General features: G+C 35.9%; 1 protein-coding gene and 1 non-coding gene across 51 annotated transcripts in view; one reads left to right on the plus strand and one right to left on the minus strand.

Annotated features, from left to right (window-relative positions):
• Ptprd (protein tyrosine phosphatase receptor type D) overlaps nucleotides 1–20,639 on the minus strand; it is a 2,343,620-nt gene that overhangs the window by 1,492,237 nt on the left and 830,744 nt on the right. For all 50 annotated transcript variants that reach the window (XM_045148487.1, XM_045148550.1, XM_045148541.1 and 47 more), the window contains one exon: nucleotides 7,885–7,923. The gene's annotated coding sequence lies outside the window, so the exon portion shown is untranslated. The remainder of the gene's footprint in view (nucleotides 1–7,884; nucleotides 7,924–20,639) is intronic.
• LOC123458203 lies at nucleotides 1,515–1,619 on the plus strand. The gene has a single exon (XR_006635500.1). It is a non-coding gene; the product is annotated as a U6 spliceosomal RNA (small nuclear RNA).

The following is a 20,639-nucleotide window of genomic DNA, read 5'->3' on the forward strand; positions in this document are numbered from 1 at the left end:
CTTATGTGCTACAGTCTTCCCCAAATGGCATGTGCTGCCTTGTGGAGCTTTTTTGGACCCCATCCTGCGATAAAATTCAATGAGAAAACATATAGGCAATTGCTGTTGGACATTATTATAAAGATGTGAAATTTCATGTCAGGCTAGGTTCTTGATGCAGTACCTGGTATCTGTGAAGCTAAATAAACACTATAGAGATAGCATTTAATGTCCCTTGACTGCTTTGGAGGATAGTAATGATTGGCATAAAATGCTTTGTGAATCATAATTTTTTGTGCCCCTTCCTTAGCAATAAATTTAAATTTTTCATTTACAGGTAATTATATACAATTATTTTTGATCTCCAGTCCTATGTGTGAAGAAAAGAGGTTGCATTTAACTAATTAGCGGTTGTAAAAATGACACTCATTGGGCATGTTGGTGGCATTTAAATTAGTGTGGCTCTTAAAAAGAGTATTAGAGAGACTTTCACTGTAAAAGGCAAGAAGCAGAAGCTAAACACATAGGAGAAGCTTCTGCCTCAGGTCTTTCTAACAAATAAGGTCAGAGTTGAACATGGTTAAGTGAACAATGAACCAAAATGAAATTTCTCAAGGCAGAATGGCTTTTTAACTCAGAGAAGAGTTTTTTTTTTTTTTCTTTTACATATGGCCTTTAGCATGGAATGTTGCTTTGTAACACTAAAAATTAATGTACTAAAAGTACTATTAAAATTACTGTCCATTTTTCAATGGGAAAATTGGCCATTTTGAGTTAAGCTAAGCCTTGTATATTTTTTCTTGGTTCATGTTACTCAATTCACAAAGTGACAATTGGTAAATCAGTAATAATGAGCTTTATTAAAACTTATAGCATCAATTTTACTCAAGCATTTTATTGGGGGCAAGGATAAACTGAATGGCATGTCAGTCAAATAAATGGTAGCCATAGAATATTTGGTGATGATAAGTAAAGAATTATTTCAAAGCCAAAATATAGCCCAAGATACTTTCATGTATGACAAGTATCTGTTCCTGCCATACCCCTTTTCTATGAACCTTTATTGTTCCTGAACGTGGCTATGGAATTGTGAGCATACGTAGTAGTTGTCTTCCATCAGGAGGCAAGGTTTAGGACAGTTGTGTCATATGGTGCTGCCATCACAAATGTGCCTCCTATAATATTGTTTGTAGCAGAGGACAGACTGAATGGACTGTTGGATCCCATAAAAACAGAAGCACTACACATCTGTCATCTGCTCTTCCTGGGGCAGATGCAGTCCCATTGCCTTGCCTATCTGTAGAGTAGAGGGTAAATAAAATCTCCTGAATGCTCACCCAAGAAGGTAAAGCCCAATGTTGAGTCACATGGATAGTTAATTCTTACAACATCCATTTATTTTTGCTCCCTCAGCAAGGCAAAGGGCCAATGAAAGTGTTTATAATCATATTAGGTGGCACTTGACAAAAATAATACAAATACAAAAACTAAATTTGGCAGATGACACAAACTGGGGACCAAAAAATCAGGGTCATGTGCTCACTTTGGCAGCACATATACTAAAATTGGAATGATACAGAGAAGATTAGGATGGCCCCTGTGCAAGGATGACACAAATTTGTGAAGCGTTCCATATTTAAAAAAAAAAAATCAGGGTCATGTCTGCCATTTGTATATTATCTAACTCAATGAGAATGCTTGCAATAATAATGAAGTTTGAGAAAAAGAACAAACTCATGAAAACATGACAATATGATTTCTAACTTAGTTTTAAACATATGGTTTATTTTTATACCAGAGCAACCTGTATCAAAACACACCAAAGTAGAAATCCAGAAGCCACTAAGGTAGAATTAAATTACCCCCACCAGGATCAGGGAACTTGGCAGAAGAGGAGCTGAAAGAATGTAAGAAACATAGGGTAGAAAGGAATGTCCAGAAACATAGCCCTCCACCCAATGACAGACTGCTGCTCTCACAACTCCTAACACACAGCTTCATGGTGACTGTCAGCAATCCCATTAAGAAGGGTCTTCAGTGGAATCGGAGTAGGGAGGAAAGAAATGATGGTACCAACATGATGTGTCCATACAAAGTTTCTACTTAATAATGAAAAAGAAAGTAAATACATAACTCAATTTGAGAGAAAATGTCATTTTCAAGTCATTGAACCTTCTAAGCAATTTATAGGTAAAACATTTTTAAAACCACTTAAGGTTAAAAAAAATGAAGATATAATCTTATGTTCAAGTTAGCAAGGGATCTGAACACACACTCTAAAGAATAGTGTATGGAACAAGAAATCACTACTCACAGCAAGGGAGTGGAAATACTGCTATGGTTGTGGAAAACAGGCTGTGACTTATCTCAAAAGTGAAATATTTGGAGTTATCCTATGGAATCTCAATTAAATATTTATGAAAAGAAGCAAAACAATAAACAATAAAAAACACATACCAATGATGACAGTAATTTTATAATATGTATTAGTAGAAATTTTCAAAACCATATTCATATCTATGTTAACTAACTCAAAATTACAAGGTGAGCATACATGAGTGTTCATTTTTCACACACATATGCACACACACATAAATATTTAGAATTCATAAACCAACATAAGACTTTTATCTTTGAAATACTAAAAAATCTTACCCAGGGCTCACATATTTTAAGCCAGATCCACATAGCTCAAGCCTAAATATTTAAACATTTATTTTTTTGAAAAAAAGAGTACTTTCAAATATCATACTACCTTGGCATTATGAAAGAGATCATATCATAAATGTGTTACATGGAAGACAATATTCAATTCTTAGAAAATGCAATGCTTCAATTGAATAATTTATATTATTGAAAAGAAATAATATGACTGTTTTCCACATGAATGTGTTTTGAAATTTGTTTATAATGCTTTAACAAAAAAAGTTCATGATGGATGAGCTTATATAAAATTTTCATTTTAAAACTGACAAAATAAATGGAAAGTTTGTACTAAACACCGCTCTTTGCCTATAGAAGGATAGTTTCTATAGATTATATATTAGTTATTAGGCACATACTTCAGATAGATAGATACATAGGCACATAGATATATAGATAGATAGATAAATGATAGATAGATGGAGAGAGATAGATTATAAATAGTATGCATGCTTCCAAATTATGGCCAAAGCTGAGAAAAATTTTAACCATATTTTTCCCTCTATTTAGAGTAAAAGTGCAATAAATAAAATTTTATTTTAACTACTTAATATACCAATTTTTATTAAGATTCATAGATGGGGTACTTCTGAAACCTGAATAAAAGTGGGGTGTTAAAATCTCCTAGTCTTTGAAATCAAAGGGTTAGACTGAAATCTCAGTATCTACCCCTTAACTTTTGACTATATGAAAATTAACAGTGTTCATTTTTGAGCTCCTTGTCTCTGAATGTGCAAAATAAGCTATGAAAGCATGAGGAAAAGGCAGAAGTTAGATTATATGGATAAAGCACCTAGCACAGCGCCTGACTCACAGGGACTACTTAGGAATTTGAATTCCTTTCAACTGGATGTCATTGTGCATGTTATTATTTTGACCTCATTAAAGGTCCAAACTCCAGGTGCAGAAAATAAAATTTATGAATTGGAACAAATTGCTGCAATTACACACAGAGTTACAAAAATCAGCGAATCATAAGCATTAAATACCTTAACTTATATAAGTAAAAAATGCAATGTTAGCATTTCATACTGAAATGAATTTTTATTGCTGGTAGTTAGTACCATAGTAAATATTTTTTTTTAAGCATGAGAATTATATGGTAATTGGACAGACGTTATTTCATTGTATTCAATTTTCATATTACCATTTATATCAGAAGCCTACTTGAGTATCAATTTTATAATCATTTCTTTTTCTTTCAAGTTACCTGTAAATTTTTTTTCTAGAGTGCATTTAAGTATCTCAGAATGATTTAAAGTTAATGTTATTCTTTAGTTTCATATTTTTTTCTCTGAGGGTCATAACTGGACAGCAAAAAACCTTGCATCTATAAGTTGATGAATTGTGGGAATGCTTATTGAGGAAATACTAAGCACACAGAAACATACCATGTATGCTCAGTAAACTAAGGTGGCTTTGTTACTTCATGTACAATATGTAAAATACATGTGAACAATTTTACTACAAACACTAGTACTAAACGATGTTGTTCTGAAATTTTTAAAAGTCAGAGATAGAGAAACAGAGAGAAAGAGAGGGGAGCAGAAAGAGAAAAGAGAGAGAGGGGAGAGAACTAAATTTCAACATGGGAAGCTATGTAAGTTCCTTCTTTCACAGATGAAAATATAGTGACATGGGGAAGAACAGAACATGAGTGACCAGTTTTGAGTTTCCTAGTAAAGACTGAAGGAATATAAGTAGGGTAATAATCATATTTAAAATATTAAGTAGTTTAGATGAGTTTTGGGGAAACATGATGGCTAAAAGTACATGAATTATCATTGATTTAGAATTCACTTCCTGACATGTTTGTGAAACGGAGATCAGAAATCAGATAAACTAGGAGAGAGAAGATCCAGGAGATCTTTACTTCATCCAGACTTAGAAGAGCACACCCATAGGTTAAATAAACATGTGAGCGATATAGAAATCTACTTTAGACACTAATAATATATATGTTAAATAAAAATAGAATATGGGTAAAAGTATTGTGTAGAGATGGACAATGTTGTGCCCAGAAGCCATAGATTATTATTAGAAAAATGTCAATGTCAGTAGTAGAATATTTTCCAATGAGTTGTTGGACAGGGAATTTCCTAAAGTCCCCAAAACATTACAAGCTATTCTCAAGAATCTTGGGTTCCCCACCAAAACTAAATGGTAAGACCCTGTTGCTGAAGACTCTGCATGATTGAGCTGCAAGGCAAGAGAAATTAGCTGGAAAACTCCTCCCTGTTGACTAGTTGTCAGGGTACTCGAAACACCTATGCAGCCTGTTGGGGGAGAAATCTATCAATGGTGTTAAATAGCAGTGGACCTTGCAAGCTTTAGAGCTGGCCAGCCAGGTCAAATATACCAACTGGTGCCATGGTGACACTTCTGCTTTGGGAGAAACCAGTTGCTCTCTGGATTTGAGGCCCACTCTATAGGAAGGAATTTCTGCCTGGTAAAAACTTAATGAAAACCCTATGTCTTGGGAGTTAATAAGCCCTAGGAGGTAAACTACTACGGTTGTCTGGCTTAATGCATGCATTATTCCCACCAACCTGTCCTCTAAATACTTTTGTTTTGTTCCATATATTAATACTACCCTACTTTTAGTTAGAGAAGCTTTTCTTTCTAGATAGTGGTGATTCCTGGGGAATCAAATTTTATCAAAGTGCTGAGAAGTGACAGTGGATTATTCAGCACTAAGTGAGACATCTCTATCACATCCTCCAATGTTCACAGACCATTGTGGAAGAGTAGTCAGAAAGAATGTAAGAGTTAAAGGAAGGAAATGAGTGCTTATCATACTACCTTCCAGACACAAAATAGCCTTGATATTCATGACCTCACAGTGGCTGATGTTACCTACAGAGGACCTGAGTAGTAAGAAGGAAAAAAATATGACATCAAAATAGAAGAGAGACTATTGGAAAGAAAGGATTCAGCAGGGGGGGATTTGGGAGGGGAGAAAAGGGAGCATGGTGGGAGGGGTTTATAATCATGGCATACTGTTTATACTTCTGGAAGTTGTCAATAAAGAAGTTAAAAAAAAAGGATGTGGAATATAAAAGAAAAGATTCTTACAGGAGTATGACCCAGATTTGACCCATGCAATAAGAAAAGATTTAGGGTATGAAACATACCCAAAGACTGTAGAATTTTTTATGAAAATAAGGAGACACAATTCCACTTACTTATTAGTGTATGTTGAAACCTCAATAAATGCTCAAAAAACAAAACAAAAAAAAAAGATTTCTCATTGCAGAACATGCTGAGGGTAAGTGGAAGCTAACCTTCATTACTGAGGATTGAGATTGATTAGAATGTTTAAAAAGTGGCAAAACTTGTAATTTTATTTGTGATAATATTCATATATAATACAATGCTACATTTATCATTGTCAATACATTTTCCTATTGAAAAAAAAAAATCTAGATAAGCTTAACCACAGACTTGCCACTCTACCCATGTGAAGCAAATGCTGGTGGACTGAAAGGTAAACTGACTCTACACAATAAAGGGAAGCATGGCTTTGCTGTGGGCTGGGACTTCTGATGGGATAGTCTCAGGCTGGCTTGTTCTTCACTTATCTGGCAGGACTCAGAGAAGACAGACTTGACAGAAAGCATGGCCAAGTGGATACTTGGAAGGATATAGACTGGTGCTGGAGAAGAAAGACCAAAAACAGTTTCCAGTGGGAAAGACAGGACTCCATGGTGGCTAGGATCACTGTAATCTGATGAGTAAGTTGAAGTCTTGCTTTGCATGATGGAATTCTTACTACTTAGCCACAAACTCCAGTGACAAGCACTGAATATGGCAGTCTACAATCAGACATGCCACTATTCACAAGACTGGGAAAAAACATGGCAAAACCCAGAGAAGACAATTACAGACATTCTTTGAGAAATTCAGGGAGGCATTGCAGAGCAGGTAAAGGACAAACTCAAATAGATCCTGAACTTTTAGTATCTCCTAATTGAACTCAGCTACTGCAATGGGGAAGAATTTTCCCCATTAGGCCCCAAGTTGAATTCCATATTGTTTTGTCTCAGTGCTGTAGAATGGTCCACTCCAGGATTTGGGAGTGTAGGTAACTTCAAACCATACAGGGATCTAAACCACAGTTTACATAATATTAGGTTATATAACATATTGTTTATAACCTTGAATAGTTCCAAACCATGGCATCATGTGAGTTTGAAAATGAATAATATTTTAATAATATAAAAAGGACTAGTGAGAAACAACAAAATACTAAGTATCTATATGGATACACAAAACAAATATTCTTCAATGGCCACAATCATGTTTCTAACTGAAGAAAACATCATCACCATGCCTATAATTGATGATCAAGGTCAACATTCTAAGAATGTTTTCATGTTGAAGACACCAGTGCTTTTCAGTCTGTAGCTCTATAATACTCAAACTGAAAATCTATTTAAGTTTTAGTAATTTTCTTAGCTTCACTATGGTTTCTATCCTTTTTCAATTTGACCCACTACAAGGAAAACTATTCAAATTGATACTTGTCCATGAAGGACACCGGCATGTCCTCTTTTCATCATTTGTTTGTGTGTGTGAATGTGTGTAGGGGCGTGTGCATGCTATGGTGGTCATGTGGAGAGGAGGAGAAAATCTGAGGGTTTCTGGCTATGCTTACCTTCCACCATCTTTGAGACAAGGTCTCTAGCAACTGTAAATTAATGCCATACTTGCTTTTCTTTGATCTTCTTTGATCTTCGGTTTCTGCTAATTCCATCTCCCATTTTTACAGATGTATTAGGAACACAAATGAATGTGTCACTTTGCATCTGACTTTACATGGGTGACAAGGAGACTTATATTCAGGTCCATAAGCTTTATAAACAAATGACTATAACTTCTATCTTCCCAGCCCCAGCATACCCATTTTTCTATCTGTGACTCCTTCAGGAGTGATCGTTTGTTTTCTGAAAATCAAATGTTACCCTTAACGGGGATGTTTTTCTGACCCATGAAATTCAATTGACATCTATCAAGATTTATGAGATCATTGTACCTTGTGAAGAGATACATGATATTCTTAAATTGTCCCCAGGATAAAGAAGGGAAATTAAGAAAAAGTATGAAGTCTAAAATAAGAAGAAAATTATCCTTAAAAGATTAATAGCTAAGTAGCAAAAATATCAATGATAGCATCACCAATAAGGAAAAACCAAAACTCACCAGACTTTCAAAGTTACCAGATGGTCCAGGAATCCACGCCTGATTAAAAGCAAAACAAAGAGAGAAAAAAAGTAAGGTGGTTTACTTTCCTATGATTTTTCAAAAGCAAACATAGTGTTATAATTCTATATTTTTGCAAATATTATACACTGACAAAAAAAGTTTGGAAATCATTTTCCTAGACAAAAATGTTTTCACTTAATAAGAATTTAATTAATCTCATATTGTCTCATTTGAATAGCAAGTACAGAAACATAGTCTGAGTTGCTGGAGTATTTTTTCAATTATCCAAATGACTATAAGATCATTTGGTTAATTATTTCGTTCTTAGAAATAGTGTGAATATTATTAAATTAATTGGAGTTATCCACTATTTAGCACATAATCCTAATTTTCTTGAGTGTTATGTATACCAATCATTCACTTTGCAACCCTTTTCCATGCTGAGGCCATTGCTGGTGATAGGACAATGATGTCTTGTAGCTTTGACTCACTTAGGGAAAGTAAATTCAAGGAAGACATAATAATAAAAAGTCTTTTAATTTTCAAATGATATTTAAATGTAGCCTCTATCATTTAAATGTGTTTGAAGTTTAAATAAAAGACACTATCTGGACAGTGCAGGAGCCACGAGAATGTCCAACATCTGCCCAGGAGGCAAAGGTTCTATCAAAGCTGACTTGTGCTCTGGCAAGGTAAACATGGAGAGACCTTCTGTAAATATGACTGCTTGCCTCTTTGTTTGAGCAGAAATATTGGATTTCTGTCCATTATTATTACAAAACTAAGGAGTTTATTTTTTAACATTTGATGGTAGCCTTATCATTTTGCCTTGCAAATAAGTTTGAATGAGTATTTAAAATATTTCACTAAAATAATATGGAGAACATAAAAATATGACAAGCAGTTAACACTATTGTGCAAGTTCTTTTATGTGCATGTAAGTATATATCTATATTTTATAATCAGAAACAAGACAAAAGGTTAGTTTATTAGCCCAGAAAAATCCCCATGATACTATACCATTAATTGGTAATCAAACCCTCACTGAATGAATTAAATTTCTGCAACGCCAAATACTATTTGAGGAAACGATGCATCAGTGAGACTGGGTAAGTAAGGGACCTGGTGTCCTGATAGATCACACTGAGTTCTCTGGTTTTGTTTCAAAGGAATATACTAGATGTGCTGCTCAAAGGAGCCATAGGAATTTCAGGAAAATATAATTCATTTTCACATTTTAAGTTATTAACTTGTGAATCCTGAATCATGTAAAAAGCTCACAATAGCTTACAAAACTATATACACACACAAAACACAAACACAGTTACACATATGTGCATTAACACCCAAGAAACAATCATGCAATCTCCTCCGAGATCAAGAACTAAATGGTGATCAACACAGAAGCCATGGATTTTTCCCTCATAGTATAAATAGAAGTCATGGTTTGCTGTTTCACATAGTGTGGGCAGAAATTGCAGCTTGCTCTCTGTCACAATATGGCTCTGTCGCACAGTATGGGCAGAAGCTGTAGCTTGCTCTCTCTCTCAGTGTGGCCAAAGGATATGCTTTGTTCTGTCTGTCAGGAGACTCACTTAGATGCATAGGCAGGTGTTTGTAGGAATGCTGCATTTATTCTACATTTTTATTTTCCTTTACATGACAGACAGACTCTTTAGTGCAGGGCTGAGTAACTCTTAGAAAGCACCCTATAAAGTCACTACACACTTTTTGTATGTGTTGATGTTTCAAAATTCTCAGGCATGTCTATAGTTTATATTGCTTTTATTATGAACTTTGTGTTATTGCAATCACATTCTTTCATAGACTAGGCTAATATTTTTTTTTCCTTTACCAAATTTGTGAGATTCATCAGTATTGTCCACAGCTAGAAGTTAATTTTCATGATCCTATAATACTTCACTGGGTGAGGATTCCAAAACTTATGTACCCTATGCACTATTGGAAGATCTGTGGATTACTTCCACTTTTGTTAATATAAATTATTCTATGATGAGCATATTTTATTACATATATCTGTTGAGCATGCTCTAGATGAGACTGTGTACATATGTTGTCCTCTAGCTAGTAAGGGGATGGTATGTGTTTGTGGCTACTGCTCCAGACTACACTAGAAAATGACTTGATTCTACTTAACAGTAGCCATCTACTTACTGTGTAATGTGAATTTGCACTTCCTCAACTACTATCTTAGTATAGTTCCTTATACCCAGTAGTATTTACTGATCTATTCACTGGAAAAGTTATTTCTACATTTATTTACACATTTTTGATGGATCTCCTTTTTCTTATTTTTAAAAATACTTTATTTAAGCTAGGTGTGGTGGCACACACCTTTAAACCCATTACTGGGGAGGCAGAGGTAGAATCATCATGAATTAAAGGCCACCTTGAGACTACATAGTGAATTCCAAGTCAGCCTGAGCTAGAGTGAGACCTTACATCCAAAAACCACAAAAAAATTATTTGCAAGAGAAAAAAAGAGAATAAGACAGACAGAAAGAGAAAGGGTGCACCCACCAGGGCCTCCAGACACTATAAACGAACTCAAGATATGTATCTGGTTTTACATATGTACTGGGAAATAGAACCCTGGTTGCTAGGTGAGGTTCCTTACCACCTGGGGCCACTGCACATCCCTTTATCAGGGGCTTCCAGACAACTGTGGAACAGGGTCTTGAGCAGCTGTGAGCAATGGGAAGAAACACCTGGGAGAGAGTTTCAGAGAACAGCTGGCTTATTTGCCAGGGATTTAAGAACTGTTTGTCAAAGAACCGGAAGAGGTATGGGTCATAAAGGGATTGGTTAGTACAAAAGTCCCACTGATGCCTAATTAGCATGTTGGGATGTCACAGATGAGTAGGAAAGGGTCACAGGGTCTGAGCAGTGGCAAAATGTATTGGGTATGGGTTGTAGGGGAATTGGCTGTTGCAAGACTGCTGGCTGACACGTTATTAACGTTTTTGCATGCACCAGCCAAGTGGCAAGAGGTCACAAAGATCCTGGGAAAGCGAAACCTAAGTCTTAACAGGACATTCAGATGCCTCAGGCTGGCGGGAGGGAGCAGCCTCACTCATGTGGGTCTCGGGCTGGTTACTGAGGGGCTAGGCTTGCTGCACCCTTCTGTAGCCTGGAGCCCTTAGTCAGCCATTAGCAGCCTTTACATTATTAGGTCACTTAGTTTATCCTAATAATGCAATAGAATTTTCAATATCGAAGAAGATTTGTAGTTCTCAGTATATTCCTTTCTATATGAAGTATTTTGTGTCATTTGACATAAAATTCTTATTCCCTATATATAATTTATAAGTATATGTGCAATTGTTTTTTTTTTAATTGCTTATGTATTAAGTGTCAGATACTCACAGAGTAAAAATGTACACACATTTGTACAAGGATATCAGTATGTGCAGATTAAAGTGTATTCACACATGTGTGTGCATAGCTTGGTATTGTAGCACTCACCAGAACTAGCTGTGTAATACTGTACACAGTACTTATGATGATTGTCTTGGTCTCAAAGAAGACATTATTGTAAGTGTGATGTTTGCTGGTAGTGTTTGCTTGATGTCCTTTTATCATAATAAGATCACTCTTCTATCTAATGAAGGTTATATTGCAAGTTTTCTCATCAGCAGTATATTCTTTTAATAGGTGCATGACTTAAAAATGTACTTTCTTTTGTCAGTATTATTGTTTTTATGAATATTTTGATTGAAAAATGCAAGTTTTAAGAAGTATTATTTAACAAATTCTGCACATCATTTTAGTGTTCTTGGCATGAGCAGAGATTTGTTTGCATTTCTAACCCTAGTTATTACCTCTTAATTTGTCTCATATGTTGTATCAGTATCTCTTTTGTCTATTCAAAGAATTGAGTTATTTTTGTAAATGTTTTCATTGTTGAGGTTTCAGTCTCAGGCCATACATTTGCTAGGCAGGTGAACTATATTGTTGATCAACTTTGTTGTATTTTGATAAAATATAGAATACATCATATAGCATCATGTTATTTTCTAGTATATATTAACTATTTTCAATTTCTGTATTTTAGTTCAATGCATGTTTTTTCTGTAAATTGAAGATAGGGGGTGGGAGAGATTGCTTAGTGGTTAAGATGCTTTCCTGTGAAGTCTAAGGACTTAGGTTGGATGCCATAGTACCCACGTAAGCTAGATGCACAAGGTGGCAAATGTGTCTGGAGTTCATCTGCAGTTGCTGGAGGCCCTGGCTCACCCATTCTTTCGCTTTCTCCCTACCTCCCCTTTCTCCCTCTCAAATAAATAAATAAAAATTTAAAAAACTTAAAAAATTTGAGACAGGTACTTCTATCGACTTTCTGCCTCTATTTTCACGTGTAAAGTATAGCGTTTTTCTAACATTGGCTTCCTTTGTGGATCATAGTGTTTAAACTTGTATTTGTCTTTAAATATCTTCAGGTAAATAATGATTTTTACATCAGATTCCAAATATATAATTTAATTTTCTTACTACCAATTCAAGGATTATTTTCCATTCTAATTAACTTTTTGTACAAAGTACTAACTAGTTAGTCATTTAAAATATATTGCAATAAGTTTTATGACTTAGCAGTTCATCAATATTATCAATATTCTATGGATACATATAAATCCCAGATATTCTACAGTCATTCAAATTGTTCCATACATATAGGTTTTATTTTAGTTTTATTTTTTGAGAGAGAGTAAAAGGGGGTGAGAAAGAGAGAAAATGGGTGTGCCAGGGCCTTTAGCTCCACCTTGTGTTTCTGGCTTATGTGAGTCCTAGGGAATCAAACCTGGATCCTTTATCTTTGAAGACAAATGCTTTAACTGCTAAGCCACCTCTCCAGCCCTAAATTTTATTTTATGGATTGATCATGTACATTTACATGCTAGGTGATGCATGCTATATTATACCATCATTACAAAGAATGTGCTTTTATTTATTTATTTTTCCTTAGTTAATTGCTGCTTATAATTGATGTGTTATAAGCTAAGCTAATAAATACACATAGATTTGTCAGTTTTATGTTTACTTGGTCAAAAGAAACTATTATCTTATGAAGTGATTACATTTTACCTCTAATACATCTTCTGTTTAAAAGTTGATTTTGTTTCAATTTAATCAAACTAACACTGTTCCATTGATTTTTCTCAACACATGAACAAACTCATTTTAGGTGAAAGAAACAAATCCATGGGCTGTAAAAATATAACTAGAAGCTATCAACTTTTCACAGAGAATAAAGAATGGTTTTAACGAAGATGAATATGTTTCCTAACAGGGAATCTCACTTTTACAGCAAACAATATATTAATAGGAATACATTCTCTATACTGGGAGCTACAATTTATATGTAAATAAATATGACCAATTTTAGTTCATCAGGAAACAGCACCCTTGCTCGTTTCGCCAATTTTCCTTAGTTTCAGCTGGGGCCCTTTTGAGGTATGGTGGGGTAGCTCTTTCTTTAGGATCTGCATCTATCTGAAAAAGAGAAGCAGATACTCCAACAGAGAGTAAGTTAGCACCAGGACAAATAAGATAGCCCTTTCTTTTTTTATAGAGAGTTTAATAGGTGTAGGCCCTCTTGTACCCCATGATTGATGGTAGCTTGATATTGGAGAGTGGACTTATGTTTGGATATGGTTCTGACTTGTTTCTCAGCTCCAGCTATGGGTCCTGTACCACTGAAGGGATCAGTTAGCTGAATCAAGAGCAGTTGGTTCCCCACCATGGCTGTGTTTCACTATTGCACTTGTGTGGGCATCACAACAGGTTATTTGCTGCTAAGTAGGTTGGACTATGAGTTGCTTGGACAGAAATTGATCTTTTCCCCCAGTCACCCATGTAGCACCTTCTGACACTAGACATGCTGACTGTCTGGGGACTGACTCTCTCCTGGCTTCCAGCCATGCCGTTCCAATTTATGTGTCAGCTGCATATGGTGTCTTCAGCAATAGGGTCTTACCACTAACCTTTGGTGGGTCATCAAGTACTCTGACAGGAATCTGTCATTCTTTTAGAAAACCTTGTAGGTTTCTCTGATCAAAAGCTCATAGTGGGTGATAGCCCCATGCTGGTACAGGTCAGTGCCCCCTAAGAAAATTAGGAAAAAAGGTAACTAATGTATAGGAGTTAGAAAGGAGAGAGAAAGGGAGAGAGAGGGAGGGAAGATGTAGAGGACTTAGGTTAGACTTGATCCTACTCTTTCTAGTGTCTTGTGGTTCAGGTGTTTCCTGTAAGGGCCTGGTGAAGGTTCAGCCATTTGGTCTGCCTTTTGGGAAGTAGAATTTTATGGTACTATTGCCGTTTGAGTCTAGATTAGTGTTTCCCACCCCTTTGATGCTCTCTCCTTCCTCCCCATCCCTCCTAGTGTCTAGTCCATGAGATGCTTGCTGGGTATGTAAGGTATCTTGGATAGATTCAGGTTAGGTGCTATAGATGGGTAAGACTATGTGGTGACTTTTTTTTCCCCAACACAGAAAAAAATCAATACCTACCAAATCAGAGAGCCAGAACCCCAAAGGTCCCCAATACCTCATCACTGAAGCAGATCAAAAATGAACCCAACATGGCTCAGGGAAATTTTTCAGAAGAGGGGGGGCGGAAAGAATGTCAGAGCCACATGTTGGGTCATGATATGCAGAGACATTTATCGTACCAATAACGGTGGACTAAATCCACAATGCATGGCCCATATACCTCAACAAGGAGGGGCCAATGGGGAGGGGGTAGGTCATAGATGAGCCTAATAATGGTACCAAACTGCCTGTCCTTGCAGAATAGAAAATTAATTTTAAAAAAATTAGAAAAAAGAGAAAATCTTCTTAGAAAGGGAGCAGAACCTAGTTGATCAGGGGATGATCTAATGACCAAGGTATAAGACAGAGATATCAAACATTGGCATATATAAGTTTGAAGTAAGAGGCATAGAATTGTTTTATTAGCATTAATTTTGGAATTATGTAGGTATAAATTTCAGGATCTTAAAATATTTAAGTCAAAAAAAATGACCAAATTTAGGTTTAAATTTGTTGATGAATTTGAGAGCATGTTTGAAAATGGAAATACCTTTGGTTATTGGCAATTTTGAGCCAAAAAATAAAAATCAAGCATCTGAGCTCGAGAAGTTTGGGAATATTATAGCTCTGCTAGGTTAGCAGTTCTTCAAGCCAACTGATCACATATGTTTGGGACTCCGAAGAAAGCTATAACTTGAAGAAATGCTTTTAGGAATTATCATTTTTTTAAGTATAGACAAACATGGAGGAGGAGAGTACAACATACCGTCACAGATACTTAAGGGAGAAGCTATACTTTATGAATAGACTGCAAAAATGGCTAGAAATTTAAGGGGCAAAGTGAAGAACAGCAAAGGAGTATGAGCAATGCCCAGTGACCTTCAGTGAGGAGGCAAACAGAAAGTTGACCCTTACTATGATACCAGGATTGAGAGTTTAGTAAAAGACTGAGATTAGAGGCCTCATGTTTGCTATAAATACAAATAATAACATAACGAGTTATGATAACATAAACTTTTTGAGCTGTTATGAATGTAAATGTGGACAGCAAAATATTCAAGTACAGAGATAGACTTGAGGACAAGGAGCTCTTGTACAGGTATAATCTATATTAAAAATAAGATATCCTAGAAATGTAAACTCATACTTTCCCTTCCTATGTAAATACACAATGCAAATCATTTTTACACATGATCCTCTGGGTTCTCAGTTTGATGTATGTCTCTAAAGAGCAAATATATCACCATAAGATCATGATGAGTCCAGGTTCCTCATCAGGTACCTCTCTAAGCAAGTTCAGTAGAATTAATAAGTGTGAACAGCATGCCACTTCATTCTCATACAAAGCATCAGTGTAAATAGAAATATAACAAGCCACACATCTATAAAACTTGGGAGGCTGAGGAAGGAGAATTGTGAGTTAAAGACTCACCTGTACTATATAGCATGTGTTTCTCTCCCTCTTTCCCTCTGTCACCCTTTTATTTCCATTGCCTGCCAGGGGATTAAATTCTTCCAAAAGAGGAGGCTTCTTGGTGATTTGGGCTCTGACACACAAAAATATTGTTGTTCTCACTAGATCTCTGACCCTGTGTTTTGGCTTATAGTGATCATGATCATGTCTCTACCATCCAGGTTTGTTTCATCACTACTAAAATGCCTCTAGAGATCAACTCCACTCATTTCTCCCCACCATGTTCTTGCTTATATTTGATGGAACACTTATACAAATCCCTTAAAATGCCTTAATTCTGTGCCCATAATTTGCTAGGCAGTTCCATCTGCTGCATGTCTAACATTTCACCTTGAGACCCATTGAAGCCTCAGTGGATTTTCACTGGGCAAAGTTTCCTTTGCACCTGCTATGAAACTGCCTGTGTTATGTGGAAAATTGTAAGTAAAACCCAGCTTGTGCATTCATGTGTTTTATGCATGTGGTGGAGAATACATGTTGGCAGGCAAATATCCATTTTCTACCCATTTGTGAAATAAGTTCTTGAAAATCAAATGTTTTCATTTCTATGGATATTGAAAATACAGGTGCTTGGAAGAAACAGAGAGAAAAACCACAGAATTTTATAGTGTTCACAGCTAGCCCTGCATATAGTATTGTACAAAGTGATTCATAAATACCTAAATGAGATAGAAACACTTTTTAGTGATGTGGAATTCACAGTGACTATCATAGCAGGTGATCAAACATAGAGATTATCCCCAAGGACACTTTATATTTATAATATTAGCCCACTGTGATTCTTGAGGAGATAACTTTTTTTACATCCTATTTTCAGGAATGGTAAAGAGAACCAGTTATATTTGTTGTGATTTTACTTTGTTTAAGGTAGATGAAAATAGTGATGTAAAAATATGCCAGACCAATTCCAAGGCAGGAAAAACAAATGCTGTTTGTTCCCATAAGGTACTTTATTTTTCCATGCCTCGGCCTGGCCTGGGCTTTGGGAAGTGCAGGGCAGAAATCAGCTGAATGAAGGAGTAACCTTTCTGTTTCTCAGGCTTCAAATTATGTTTCTAGTTGTTTTGTAATGAAAAAGTTACTTGAGGCTCAAGATTTTATGATAATTACCCACAATTAAATATTATTACACATTTTATTATTTGATTGTTAGTTCTCACTAAATATTTGTCAGATCCTGATCTAGTATAAAAATGTATTCATCTTATACTAATGAAAATAATATGAAAGTATATTTTATGACTATTTTCAACTAATAGAGAGGATATTAAATAAAATATAGTATAAAGCCGGGCGTGGTGGCACACGCCTTTAATCCCAGCACACATTAGTATAGTATAGTATAGTATAGTATAGTATAGTATAGTATAGTATAGTATAGTCTGCTCCTGATCACACAAGTGACAGTGCCACAATACAAATCCCATCTTTGTGCTAAGCCATCCCTTATGCAATGCTCTACTGGAAAAGATAACAGAGAATACTGTGCTATATGCCAGTATGGGAAATATGTCACAAAGATGCATTCCATGAAGTTTGCATAGTGTATTAGTTACAGTTTTTATTTTAGTGACCAATACCTGACAAGAAGCACCACCATGTAGAAACTATTTCTTTTGGCTGACAGTTTTGGGACCTGAGCCATCATGGCAGGCATAACATGGTAGGTAGAATATCTCAAAGTTATTCCACAGAAGGATGAGGTTTCTTGTTTATATCTCCATGGACCAGGAAGCAGAGATGGGACAAAAGGTAGGGCTGGGAGGAACATCAAAGCTTATACCCTAACTCCTAAAACTTTCACATTCTATTTTATCAGTACCTTAAATTGAGGTCCAGGTATTCCAACACACAAGCCTGTGGAGAATATTTTACATCCAAATTGTAACACATGGATTTCTGTAAGGAACAAATGTTCCACTTATCAAAGATCAGTGTGTTGAACTGGCTCAAGATTTCCACTGGATACCCCAACAGAAAACAGAACTCTTCTATGAAGTGAAGGCATGAATGTCTCAAGCAGCTGGAAGAAAATCAGAGATCTTAAAAGATCGTAAGAGCCTCCATTCTATATTAGCCAAAATGGGTTTCTGATCATCTTTCTCTTTCTCTTGCTTCTCTCTTAGTTAATTAATTTTTCCATTAAAAATTTAATGTTCACAACAAATGAATGGAAATAGGATTTCCTTATCCTTATATATAAATATTTAAGTAAAACAAAAATATTAGTATGTCCAATGTAACACAGTAATTGTGTCAAAAGCTTGTATTCTTCCCCAGAGGTCTGGCTCCACAATGAAATTTATTGTGTTATTCTGAGGTTTAATCAATGGGGGGGGGGGGTGTTCTGTGAAATTCACCAGTCAAATGCTTATGCTTTGAAGCCTCTGCATCTCTTCATTGGAGGAATTGTACCATTTACAATGCTGCATTTGGTTGTGAAAGACTTGATAATCTTTGTCTTTCTACAATATCTGATGGTCATGAAAACAATGAATTGTTGATTTGACTCACATCAGAACAACTAATGGTGGGGGCTGGCATACTAAAAAGGTTATCTAAACCTTTGCCTTGTTAAATAAAAGAAGTGAGTGTAAATTCATGAATATGAAAACAAGAAGATGAAGTTTTTATTGTAGGGCTCTGATTTTGATGTGGTTTGCTCTCTAAAGGTTCACATGTTATAGGTTTTTGTAGACACCAGTGAGGAGCTAGGATGTTTAAGAGGTCAGTTCTAGTGGGACATCATCAGGCCCTATGGAAGGGATTAAGGAAGGACTGCATGAACTTTGATTATTTCTCCTAAGTGAGTTTTCTCAGAGTGTGTCGGACCCCTGGATTTTTTAAGAGTTTCCTCTCTGGTTACATAATCACAAACTCTTGCACACACTACTACTTTGCTGCATCAATGTCATCTTCAGAACAAACTAAACTTAGCACCATACTCTGAATCTCTAACTGAGAGCTGATAACCTTCTTTCTTATAAAGAAGCCTACTGCCTCCCTCAGAATTCAGTTGAGTAATGGAAGGAAGTTCACACTCTTCTTGTGCTTCACAGTTACTAAGTGTTCAGCGCATAAAATTTAGTAATATTATAAACTGTATTTTATGTGGGATCTCTTGCAAATTTAATCAAACAAATTATAAAAGCCGAACTGGAACATCATAAATCAATGGAAAACTTGCAGTTCATTAATGTCCCAAGAAAAATAGATTGGTAAAGTAATATGAACATGGAAAACAACCTGATTATTGAAACTATAAAAATAAACAAAAGAGCCGAGCGTGGTGGTGCACACCTTTAATCCCAGCACTGGGGAGACAGAGGTAGGAGGATTTCTGTGAGTTTGAGGCCATCCTGAGACTACAGAGTGAATTCCAGGTCAGCCTGGGATACAGTGCAACCCCACCTTGGAAAAACAAACAAACAACAACAAAAAAAAAGAAGGTGGGCGTGTTGGTGCACACCTTTAATCCTAGCACTTGGGAGACAGAGGTAGGAGGATTGATGTGAGTTTGAGGCCACCCTGAGACTACATAGTGATTTCCAGGTCAGCCTGGGCTAGAGGGAGACCTTACCTCAAGAAAACAGAATGCCCCCCTAAAAAAATACAGAAAGAAAAACAACATTAAAATTCAGACATTTTAACAGCATAAAACTTTTATCATGTCTGAACTTTTTCTTGAGCAATTTTTTACAAAAGAAATAGTCTTTGTGACTAAAGTTTAGAGGTCCCGTAGAAGCAAAACCATCTTTGATGTAATGCTAAGTTTTCAAGGATGCATCCAGCCAGCTGTCTTGCCTGCTTTAGCTTCATACAGTTTCCTCCTTAGAAGTAGAAAAGTGACTTCAGTTACTCATAGAGAGGTAAATATAGCCAAAGAGATTTCCTCTCTTCCACACATGATTCAGAACATGAAATGGAACCTGTGAAAAAGCACCCACCATCTTAATTTTTTTTTTCTATCCTAAATGACCATCTCTACCCAAAATATTTTGGCTGAATCTGACATATTGAAGAGTGTCTGTATAAAAGTCAACCAGGTGGGAAATGACCAAAGACAACACAGAAGCAGTACTGCCCAAAAAACGACACGTGTTCTCTAACTCATACCCTTTACTGTGATAGGACTATCACATCAGGGTAAATTAATTTTCAATGGCTGTACATCTATCATTTTTATCCATTTACAGATTTCATTCCTTTTCTATTCCCATCACAAAGTTTGGAAGCTCAGTTTTCTTAGCAAGCTTTCTGACAATTCTGAGCCTAAGAGCACAGGGTGCTTCATTGTCTGTGAACATGTCCACAGTCCATATGATCAGATTTTTCCCCTATTTTGTTAACTTTGATTTCTTCTCAACCTATGTATACTAGCAACTCCAGATATTCTCCTTTATTCTAAGTTTCACTGTGTTTTTTCACCTGTGAACAGTATGTTTGTGTGATGAGGAAGCTAAATGGTTGCCATGCTTTCCCAGGTTTTATTGATTTGAGATGAATTCAAAGAAATGAATGGTAAAATATTTTTTAGTGAAATATGTGTAATATGAAAGTCAGCCTCCACTACTTAGTTATAGTATAAATTAGCAGAGCAGTTACTTCCCCATGGCTGGGAAAAAAAAAATACTTGATTAAAAGCAGCTTTTGGGAGGAAAAGGTTGATTTGGGTTTATAGTTTTGAGGGGAAGTTTTATCATGGTGAGGGAAGCATGGCAGAGCAGGCA

The sequence above is a fragment of the Jaculus jaculus genome, chromosome 1 (assembly GCF_020740685.1).
Source record: "Jaculus jaculus isolate mJacJac1 chromosome 1, mJacJac1.mat.Y.cur, whole genome shotgun sequence".
Lineage (NCBI taxonomy): Eukaryota > Metazoa > Chordata > Mammalia > Rodentia > Dipodidae > Jaculus > Jaculus jaculus.